The following is a 9,884-nucleotide window of genomic DNA, read 5'->3' on the forward strand; positions in this document are numbered from 1 at the left end:
GAATTTGGCAGAAACCTTTTTTTTTTAGCTTTAACTGCTTCCTACACCTACACTATTCTACAGCACGTGTACCATACACCATCGTACACTATAACGGTTTTGCTTTTCATCTGTTAATAAACCTACCTGTATAAACCTGATATTTCATTTTATATATTGATATTTTTCAACCTTCCGGTTCTTCTTTTCCACGTAATTCGTGTCAGGAACCTTGACCTATTTCCTTTTCAATCACCATCTACATTTTCTTTCCATGAAGAAGAGTTGGCCAAGTTATCTCTTGATATACTGTTACAGTGTTAGCCGTAAGTTTTGAACGCCTGTCACCTCTTTTGCTTCTATATGCAGTTACAGGCCTCTACTACCCTCTTACCATCATCTCATATATTTATATCAAGTCCGTAATGCAAATCAAGTACTTGCATTCTTCTAATGATACACACACACATATATATATATATATATATATATATATATATATATATATATATATATATATATACAGTATATATATATATATATATATATATTTATATATATATATACATGCATACATACATACATACATTTAAGTGTACGTGACCCTTAAAAAATGATGGCTAAACATTTAGGTATTCACACACCATAACTATTCCTTTTCCCCCTACCTGAGGGACTGAGAGAGCTTAGCGTGACCGGATATTATATATATATATATTTATATATATATAGCCTATATTTTATATATATATATATATATATATATATATATATATATATACTGTATATATATATATATATATATATATATATATATATATATATATATATATATATATATATATATATGTATTTAGCCACTTGGTCTTTATTGTATAGGGAAGAATGTATACAACTACAGCAAATGCAGCCGTTTCTAATCCATTGTAGGGCAAAGGCCTCAGACATATCCTTAGTCATTTCTAGGGTTTGGTCATTTTCATCATCACGCTGGCTTAGTAATGGTGAGACATTTATGTAAGCTCACTCACAGCAAACTAACCTAGTATGGGTAGCCCTGACTAGTACAATTTTGCTAATCATGGTGATACGCAAACCCTTTCACCACGTTAAGGTATCCCTACTCCGAAAGCTAATATATATATAATATATATATATATATATATATATATATATATATATATATATATATATATATATATATATATATATATATATATTGCATTTTCTGCCCTTTCCCTTCACCAACCTTCCTGATCTCCATATTTCTAAAACTCAACTTTTATCTTTTTTTTTATATATCTCTGGTATCGCCCACAGTTTCTTTCAAACATTCTTGACCTCTCTTGTATTTTCCTTTTTTTTTTCTTTTCAGCCATCGACAATTAAAGTTAGCTTAACGTTAGCCTCTAGCCTATGGCCAGTCCGTAGGTTTTCACTTAGTCGATATCAGAGTTGAAAACATGGTAGAGTCAGTTTGCTGAGGGAAAAAAAGGGAGTTTTTCCCCTTCAATTCTATTTTTTTTTTTTTTTTTTTTTTTTTTTTTTTTTTTTTTTTTTTTTTTTTTTGAAGAAGCTTTGTTGGGGCTATATTTGGCAGATTTTGTTGTTGTATTTTATTTCTTATTGTTGCATAGTAAATTTTAGGGAATTAGTTATTGAATGATTAGTGAAGTTAAGGGTGTGCACCTTATTGGGTATAATATTTAATTACATTTTAGTGGTATTTATAAACTTAGCACAATTAAGTAATAAATCTTGTATTGACGATCTGAGAAATTCCGAACCATATCGTATACGGTAAACGATATCATTTGGTGAAGGTTTCTCCATTATATATATTCGATTTCATTTCATCCCTTTTTTCATGTGCTTTATTTTAATTCTTTTCGCACATTGCCTGAACGGGAAAAGGACAGGTTTGTTTCTGCAACGGATTGTTCCCAAAACGTCCGTGATACAAGAGAAGGGAATAGTGGAATATGCAAATGCCAGAAGAATTGCACAGTTTTTTTTTCTATTTTGTTTCTCTATTTTTGTGTTATTTTTTTTATTGAAGTGGATTTGTCCTGTGGTGTGTAAAAAATATAGGGGGAAATCGACGTCGATGACGGAGAAGGGAAGGCAAGTCGAGAAGAAGTATGCCGGTTATGGAATAAATCATACTCTAAGAAGTAACCGCTTGGGGAGAGTGTATATTGCCCTATTAAAAAACCTCATGATAGGAAGGATTCCCACAACAATTTAGACTTCGACATATACTTAACGTATAAATAATAAATATATAGATATGTAAAATATAGGGTAAATTTGTATTGTATTACAGGGTGTGATTTTCGCAGCGTAATTTTTTCTATAAGAAAAAGTAGTTGATTTCCTAGGTTACATTGCCCTGTAATACACTACAATGAAACCAAATATAGTTTATTATTTAAACCTGTACTAATAATGTTCGCCCATTTTCCTAATCGACTGCGTTTCTCATTCAAATAGGGCGAAAACAGAATGACGTCTTAGTTCATACCATTAATTATTAGAGTATTTCAGAGCTTTTCAGGGACTTCATTTTCGCTAAAGTAATCGCATTATTTTTGTTGTTCTCCTGCCTTCATACATGCCTGCTGCCCAGGAACACAATGATATTTCTTTTTTTTTTGCTTGGGGATTGGTTCAAGACTTTCCCAGTATTTACATGTTTAGTATATTCATGTATAAAGCTTTAATCGTGTGCATTGTTTATCACTCATTGACGCGCGCGCGCGCGCACACACACACACACACACATACACACACACACACACACACACACACACACACACACATATATATATATATATATATATATATATATATATAATCATCATCATTAGCTATTACTAGTCCATTGCAGAACAAAGGGCTGAGACATGCCTTTCCACTCCCGTCATAATCTCATTTTGTTTACCTTCTTTTAAATTCGGTCTTGTGTCTTAGGAAAACGCTTACTGTTTGTCTTTAGTACATGTGTTCAATAATAATCTCTAGAGGTTCATCTATAACCCTTATTTGTTGTCTCTGCATTTGCATTGAACATTATCTTAGTTTTACTCATTCATTTTCAGTTTTACATTTCTGCTTTCTCTATTTTGATTTTCTATCATATTTTAAAGTTCTTCCCATGGTTTATTAAACAGAACTATGCCTTCCGAAAATCTTAAGTTGCAAAGGTATTCCCCATTAATGTTAACTGTAGGTAGTAGGTTGCAAAGGGCACCAGCCACCCGTTGAGATACTGCCGCTAGAGACTTATGGAGTCCTTTTACTGGCCAGACAGTACTACATTGAATCCTTCTCTCTGGTTACGGTTCACTTTCTCTTTGTCTACACATACACCGAATAGTCTGGCATATTCTTTACAGATTCTCATCTATTCTCATACACCTGACAACACTGAAATTACCAAACAATTCATCTTCACCCAAGGGGTTAACTACTTCATTGTAATTGTTCAGTGGCTACTTTACTCATGGAAGGGTAGAAGAGACTCTTAAGCTATGGTAAGCAGCTCTTCTAGGAGAAGGACACTCCAAAATCAAACCATTGTTCTCTTGTCTGGGTAGTGCCATAGCCTCTTTACCATGGTCTTCCACCTTCTTATGTTGGAGTTCTCTTGCTTGAGGATATACTCGGGCACACTATTCTATCTAATTTTCTTCCTCTTGTTTTGTAAAAGTTTTTATAGTTAATATAGCGTAGAAAATATTTATTCAATAGTTGTTACTGTTCTTAAAATATTCTATTTTTCCTTGTTTCCTTTCCTCACTGGGCTATTTTCTATGTTGGGGCTTCAGGGCTTATAGCATTCTGCTTTTCCAACTACAGTTATAGCTTAGGAAATAATAATAATGATAATAGTAATAGTAATAATAATAATAATAATAATTCTTACATTTTTCATACATACATGTACTTATTTATATATATATATATATATATATATATATATATATATATATATATATATATATATATATATATATATATATATATATACAGCATTTATATATTTATGGAATCTGAAAGATGAATGAAGTTCTTCATGTATGAAGTCCGATATTTTCTATATTTCAAGCAAAACGTCAAAGTCCAATGCTATTAACTACCAAAAAATATTAAAATTGAACTAAATATTTTGCATATACATCAACACATGTCAATATCGTTGATGAAGATGTAGTAAAATCATAATTTTGAAAATGTCAAAATTATCCGTCTCACAAGTGAATTATATTTAGACTTTATATTCTCTATATCAGACCAAAAAACTTATTTATTTTGTCAGAATAATACTTGTTTCTGTATACGACGCTGAATTTTACTTCATAAACTACAAGTGTTACTGCCGAGAAACACTGAGGATGTTACAGTCAACCCTATTGTCAATTTCTTTTAGCGATGCAGATTTGCACCGACTCGCAGCAGTGCCATTTTAGCTCGAAAAAGTTCCCTGATCGCTGATTGGTTGGACGAGATAATTCTAAACAATCAGCGATCAAGAAAAATTTCCGAGCTAAAAGGGCACCGCAGCAAGTCGGTGCAAATCTGCCTCGATAAAAGAAATGGACTATAGTAGCAATAAAATGAAAAATAAAAGCTAATTATTTAAGCTTCCAGCAATATCGGTGTATATCATTATTTTGATTATCTTTTTAAATGTTTTCATCCTACATTGCGGTGTGTGTGTAATAAAAACCTTTATGGCCGATTATACTTGGAGTATTTATAAGATAGTCACATTTAATCCACAATACTCTACCATGTGACCTGTACACCTGTTGTAATCAGTACATGGGAAGGTAAATATTTTATTTGCCCCGATTAAAAAATGTCGCTTAATTATCACAATTACACTGAAAGACAATATAAATATTCAAATTTTCATTCTAGTAAGACTGATATTTATAATTGTGTGAAAAGTCGACGTAAAGGGAAAAATGCAATACATGAGTATTCTCATATTGATCTGCAGAGGGCGATTGGTTCTACATTAGCCGAACTAAAATTAGGTATGTGAAATGGCGAAAATCTAGCGAAGATTATATTTTTACCCACCTGGCGAGCGTTCGCGCGTGAGTACAAAAACAACAAGTGTTTTTCGCATATGTGAGTGATTTCGCCACTTCTATACTCAATTTTTTTTAGTGAGGCAGATTTGCATCGACTCGCAGGGGTGCCCTTTTCGCCCGGAAAATTTCCTGATCGCTTATTGGTTGGACAAGATAATTCTAACCAATCAGATAACAGGAAACTTTTTCCGGGCTAAAAGGGCACCTTTGCAAGTCAGTGCAAATGCGCCTCATTAAAAAAAAAATTGAGTACAGTTAGTTATCGTTTGACCTGTAGGCAAATTCTGATAGATTGAAAAAAACCATATGAAATTTGCATTAAAAACGGTAAATGTGTGACAACATTTATTCCAGGATTTTTACTGTTTTAAAAACGTACATATTGACGTAAAGGAGTGATATTACGGTCACCAACCCGTAAAAGATAATAATATTAGTAAGGTAAAGTTACGGTTGCCAGTATTTTACTGAAATATATTTGAAAACAATATATTTTTACGGAAAATTCTCGATTAAAATTACGGTTTTTTCTAAGTGTATGTCATTACGTTTGTCTGTTTTAATTTGTATGTAGCTGAATTTACATTAATAACTACACATTGTAAGAATATAGATTCCTAGGCCCCAAAAGAATAGATTTCTGTTTTCCAAGATTAGTTGAAAGATTAATTTTGGTATGTTGATAGTATCTGTCTACAATTTTCAGTACACAAAGAAAGTATCAGTCCGTGATCATTCGTAAACACACACACACACACACACACACACACACACATATATATATATATATATATATATATGTGTGTGTGGTGTGTGTGTGTAGTTTCTTTTAAATAAATCTATTTATCTTTATTTCGTCGTTTGAGGCCCTTTGCGTCAATTGGCGTGAAGGAGATGAGGATGATGATACTTCGTCGCTTGAGCACTTGAGTGCAGTGCATATTAAATAAGCGGCTAAAAACAATACATTCAGCCATAGAATATTTAACTTTGAAGATTAATGAAAGACGATTATATATATATATATATATATATATATATATATATATATATATATATATATATATATATATATATATATATATATTTATACACACATATATATACACACATATATATATATACACAAATGGTATGGTATTTTCCCTTTGTTTTTAATAAAGACGGCTGATTTCTCAGTTATAAAGTTATCTGTTATTTTTCCTAAGTTAAGAAGAAAAATTTGTTTTTGCACTTGTTGGAGAGTTGGAAATGTTACTTCATTGGGTAAATTTGGTAATCACTAATCAGCCGTAACTCCCATATTATGTAAAGTTTTTGAACGTCTTTTATATTAAAAGTTATCAACTTTTACCTAATTTGCTGTTTGGCTTTTGCAAAGACCTTGAAGCATGTGGTTCCCTTTTACAATTTCCAGTGCTGTACAGAAATTCCTTGATTGTTGTTAGGATGTACGTATCTATTATTATTATTATTATTATTATTATTATTATTATTATTATTATTATTATTACTTGCCAAGCTACAACCCTAGTTTGAAAAGCAGGATGCTATAAGCCAAGGCGCTCCAACAGGGAAAATAGCTTAGTGAGGAAAGAAAAAAATATTTAAAAAAAAGTAACAACATTAAAATGAATATCTCCTATATAAACTATAAAAAACTTAAAAACAAAAGAAGAGGAAGAGAAATAAGATAGAATAGTGTATCCGAGTATACCCTCAAGGAAGAGAACTCTAACCTAAGACAGTGGAAGATTATGGTACAGAGGCTATGGCACTACTCAAGACTAGAGAACAATGGTTTGATTATGGAATGTCCTTCTCCCAGAAGAGCTGCTTACCATAGCTAAAGAGTCTCTTCTACCCTTACCAAGAGGAAAGTGGCCACTGATCAATTACAGTGCAGTAACCCATTGAGTAAAGAAGAATTATTTAGTTATGACCTTGATTTTATTGTTACCTTCAACCTTGTGAATTATGAGGACCTTGTTTTCAAGCTTAAACAGATGGGAGTAAGTGGGTCTATTCTTAGCATTATGGATTGCAGAGTAGCTATGGATTGCAGAGTAGCAGTTGCTGGGCACCATAGTGACTATAGGAATGTAATATTCGGTATTCCTCAGGTAGCATTTTTAGCCCATTAGTTTTCATATTACAGGGTAGTAGAGACTCTATAGCTATGGTAAGCAGCTCTTCTAGGAGAAGGACACTCCAAAATCAAACTAGGGTAGAAGAGACTCTTTAGCTATGGTAAGCAGCTCTTCTAGGAGAAGGACACACCAAGATCAAACCATTGTTCTCTAGTCTTGGGTAGTGCCATAGCCTCTGTACCATGGTCTTCCACTGTCCTGGGTTAGAGTTCTCTTGCTTGAGGGTACACTCGAGCACACTATTCTATCTTATTTCTCTTCCTCTTGTTTTGTTAAAGTTTTTATAGCTTATATCGGAGATATTTATTTTAATACTGTTACTCTTCTTAAAATATTCTATTTTCCTTTTTTCCTTTCCTCACTGGTCTATTTTCCCTGTTGGAGCCTCCGGGCTTATAGCATCTTGCTTTTCCAAATAGAGTTGTAGCTTAGCTAGTAATAATAATATTAATAATAATAATAATAATAATAATATTAATACAGTATACTGTATATGAATGACATGTGATTTGGTCCAGAGGCAATACAAAACTCATAGGCCTAGTATGATTGTAAGTAGGCGGACGACAGTGGCTCCTCAACATCTAGATATTTGCATTGTCAATTTCTCTTCAACTACATACAACCCATTTAAAATTCCAGGAGTGATTCTTGATTGCAAATTTACTTTATAGAAACATATTCGGTCTCTTTCTTCGTAATTTGCACAAAAACATTGCTTTTTTGAGAAAGCTTTTCGAAAATCAGTCTATTCTTAGGAAATGTTTTAATTCATTCATTCCACCTTGTTTCGAGTATGCTCATCTGCCTGGTCTCAAGCTGCTGATTCCCATCTTGATATGGTGGATATAAACTTGCGATCTTTTAAACTTCTTATTCCTGATCTTGATATTAATCTGTGGCAGTTAGGTATTTATGCATGTTAAATAAAATGTTTTGTAATTCAGATCTTCCCAGACAAGTGCCATCCTGTATGTAGTACTATAGTCAATTCTTTTTAGTGAGGCAGAATTGCATCGACTCGCAGGGGTGCCCTTTTATCTCGGAAATGTTTCCTAATACCTGATTGGTCGGACAATAATACTTCCGATCAATCAGCATATAGGAAACTTTTCCGAGCTAGAAGGGCACCCCTGCGAGTCGGTGCAAATCTGCCTTACTAAAAAGAATTGACTGTAGGTATGCAGTTAATTCTAACATTCTTGCCTTATCGATCATAAGGCTCAATACTACGCAGTATCATAGAAGTTTTATTCCAGATATGACAAGATAGTGGAATGTTCTATCTATTCAGACTGCTGAATCAGTGGAACTTGAGAAGTTCAAACGTTTAGTAAATGTTTTTGTGTTGAGCAGGCTGACACAAGTCTCGTTTTATAGTTTATGTATGACTGATCTATACTAACGATGTTACTGATCTTGAAATATCTCGTATTCTTTTATTCATTACTTCAACTGTATATAGACTATTTTCTACTCCATTGTTTCATTTCCTCTCTAGGTTACTTTTCCCGATGAAGCCCTTGATCGTGTACCATTCTAGCTTGGTTAGTATATATATATACTATATATATATATATATGTATGTATGTATGTATGTATGTATACATACATATATATATATATATAAATATAAATATATATATACACACATATATATATGTATATGTATATGTATATATACAGTATATATATATATATATATATATATAAATATATATACTGTTAAATGCACACAAAATAGATTCAAAGGGAAAGAGAGGATTAAAGCCTCAACAACCTTCTCTCTCTCTCTCTCTCTCTCTCTCTCTCTCTCTCTGGCAAGGTCATACATGGGTCAAACGTCTGCTCGTGAGCTCTTTTGGATTTACATCTCTAGCGGCAACCATTCGTGTATGCATGTATGTCTGCGCATGTACATTTGTATGCTCATGTATGTGTGTTTATGTCTGTTGGTCCCTTCCTTGTTTTAGAATCCTCTGTTAATGCTATTATCCCCTCTCCCTCTCACCGCTTATCCTGCCCTATTCACCACTCTCCCCTCGCAGTCACTCATTCTACGTTTATCTTCTTGTTTATTCTGTATGTATGCATGTTTGTTTGTTTTCATCTCACCAGTGTTGGTTCTCTCTCTCTCTCTCTCTCTCTCTCTCTCTCTCTCTCTCTCTCTCTCAGATGAATGCGGTAAGTAATTTTAATACACATCATAACAAAAACTTTTTTACATATATTATTATATTAGGTTTATAAATTTTATTGTGTTTGCTTTTTGGATTCAATTTTTAAAAGTATCTTTTCTTTCCTTTGATGTTATTTCCATAATGTTATTCTCCTCCAAATATGATCGCTTCCCATGATTCTTCTCTTGTTAGCACTGTATAATCGGTTTATAATCCAAGAGGATTTACTTGTTTCAACACTAACAGGTATCATGATCTGCTCACAGGATGTAAATTTGTTTATCTGTATTAAAGTATCTGCTCTCTGCAACACCGAAAATTATTCCTGTAGGATAAGGACCTGAGATCCTGCCGTATTCGAGTTGAAAGCAGGTCATCTGTATCGTGACCTCGCTGTGATGAGGCACTCGGAACTCGTGTCTGTGTTTGGTACACTGGGTTGGTAGTTTTCCTCTTTGACTGAGGGGTTA

Source organism: Palaemon carinicauda, chromosome 45 (genome assembly GCF_036898095.1).
Source record: "Palaemon carinicauda isolate YSFRI2023 chromosome 45, ASM3689809v2, whole genome shotgun sequence".
Taxonomy (NCBI): domain Eukaryota; kingdom Metazoa; phylum Arthropoda; class Malacostraca; order Decapoda; family Palaemonidae; genus Palaemon; species Palaemon carinicauda.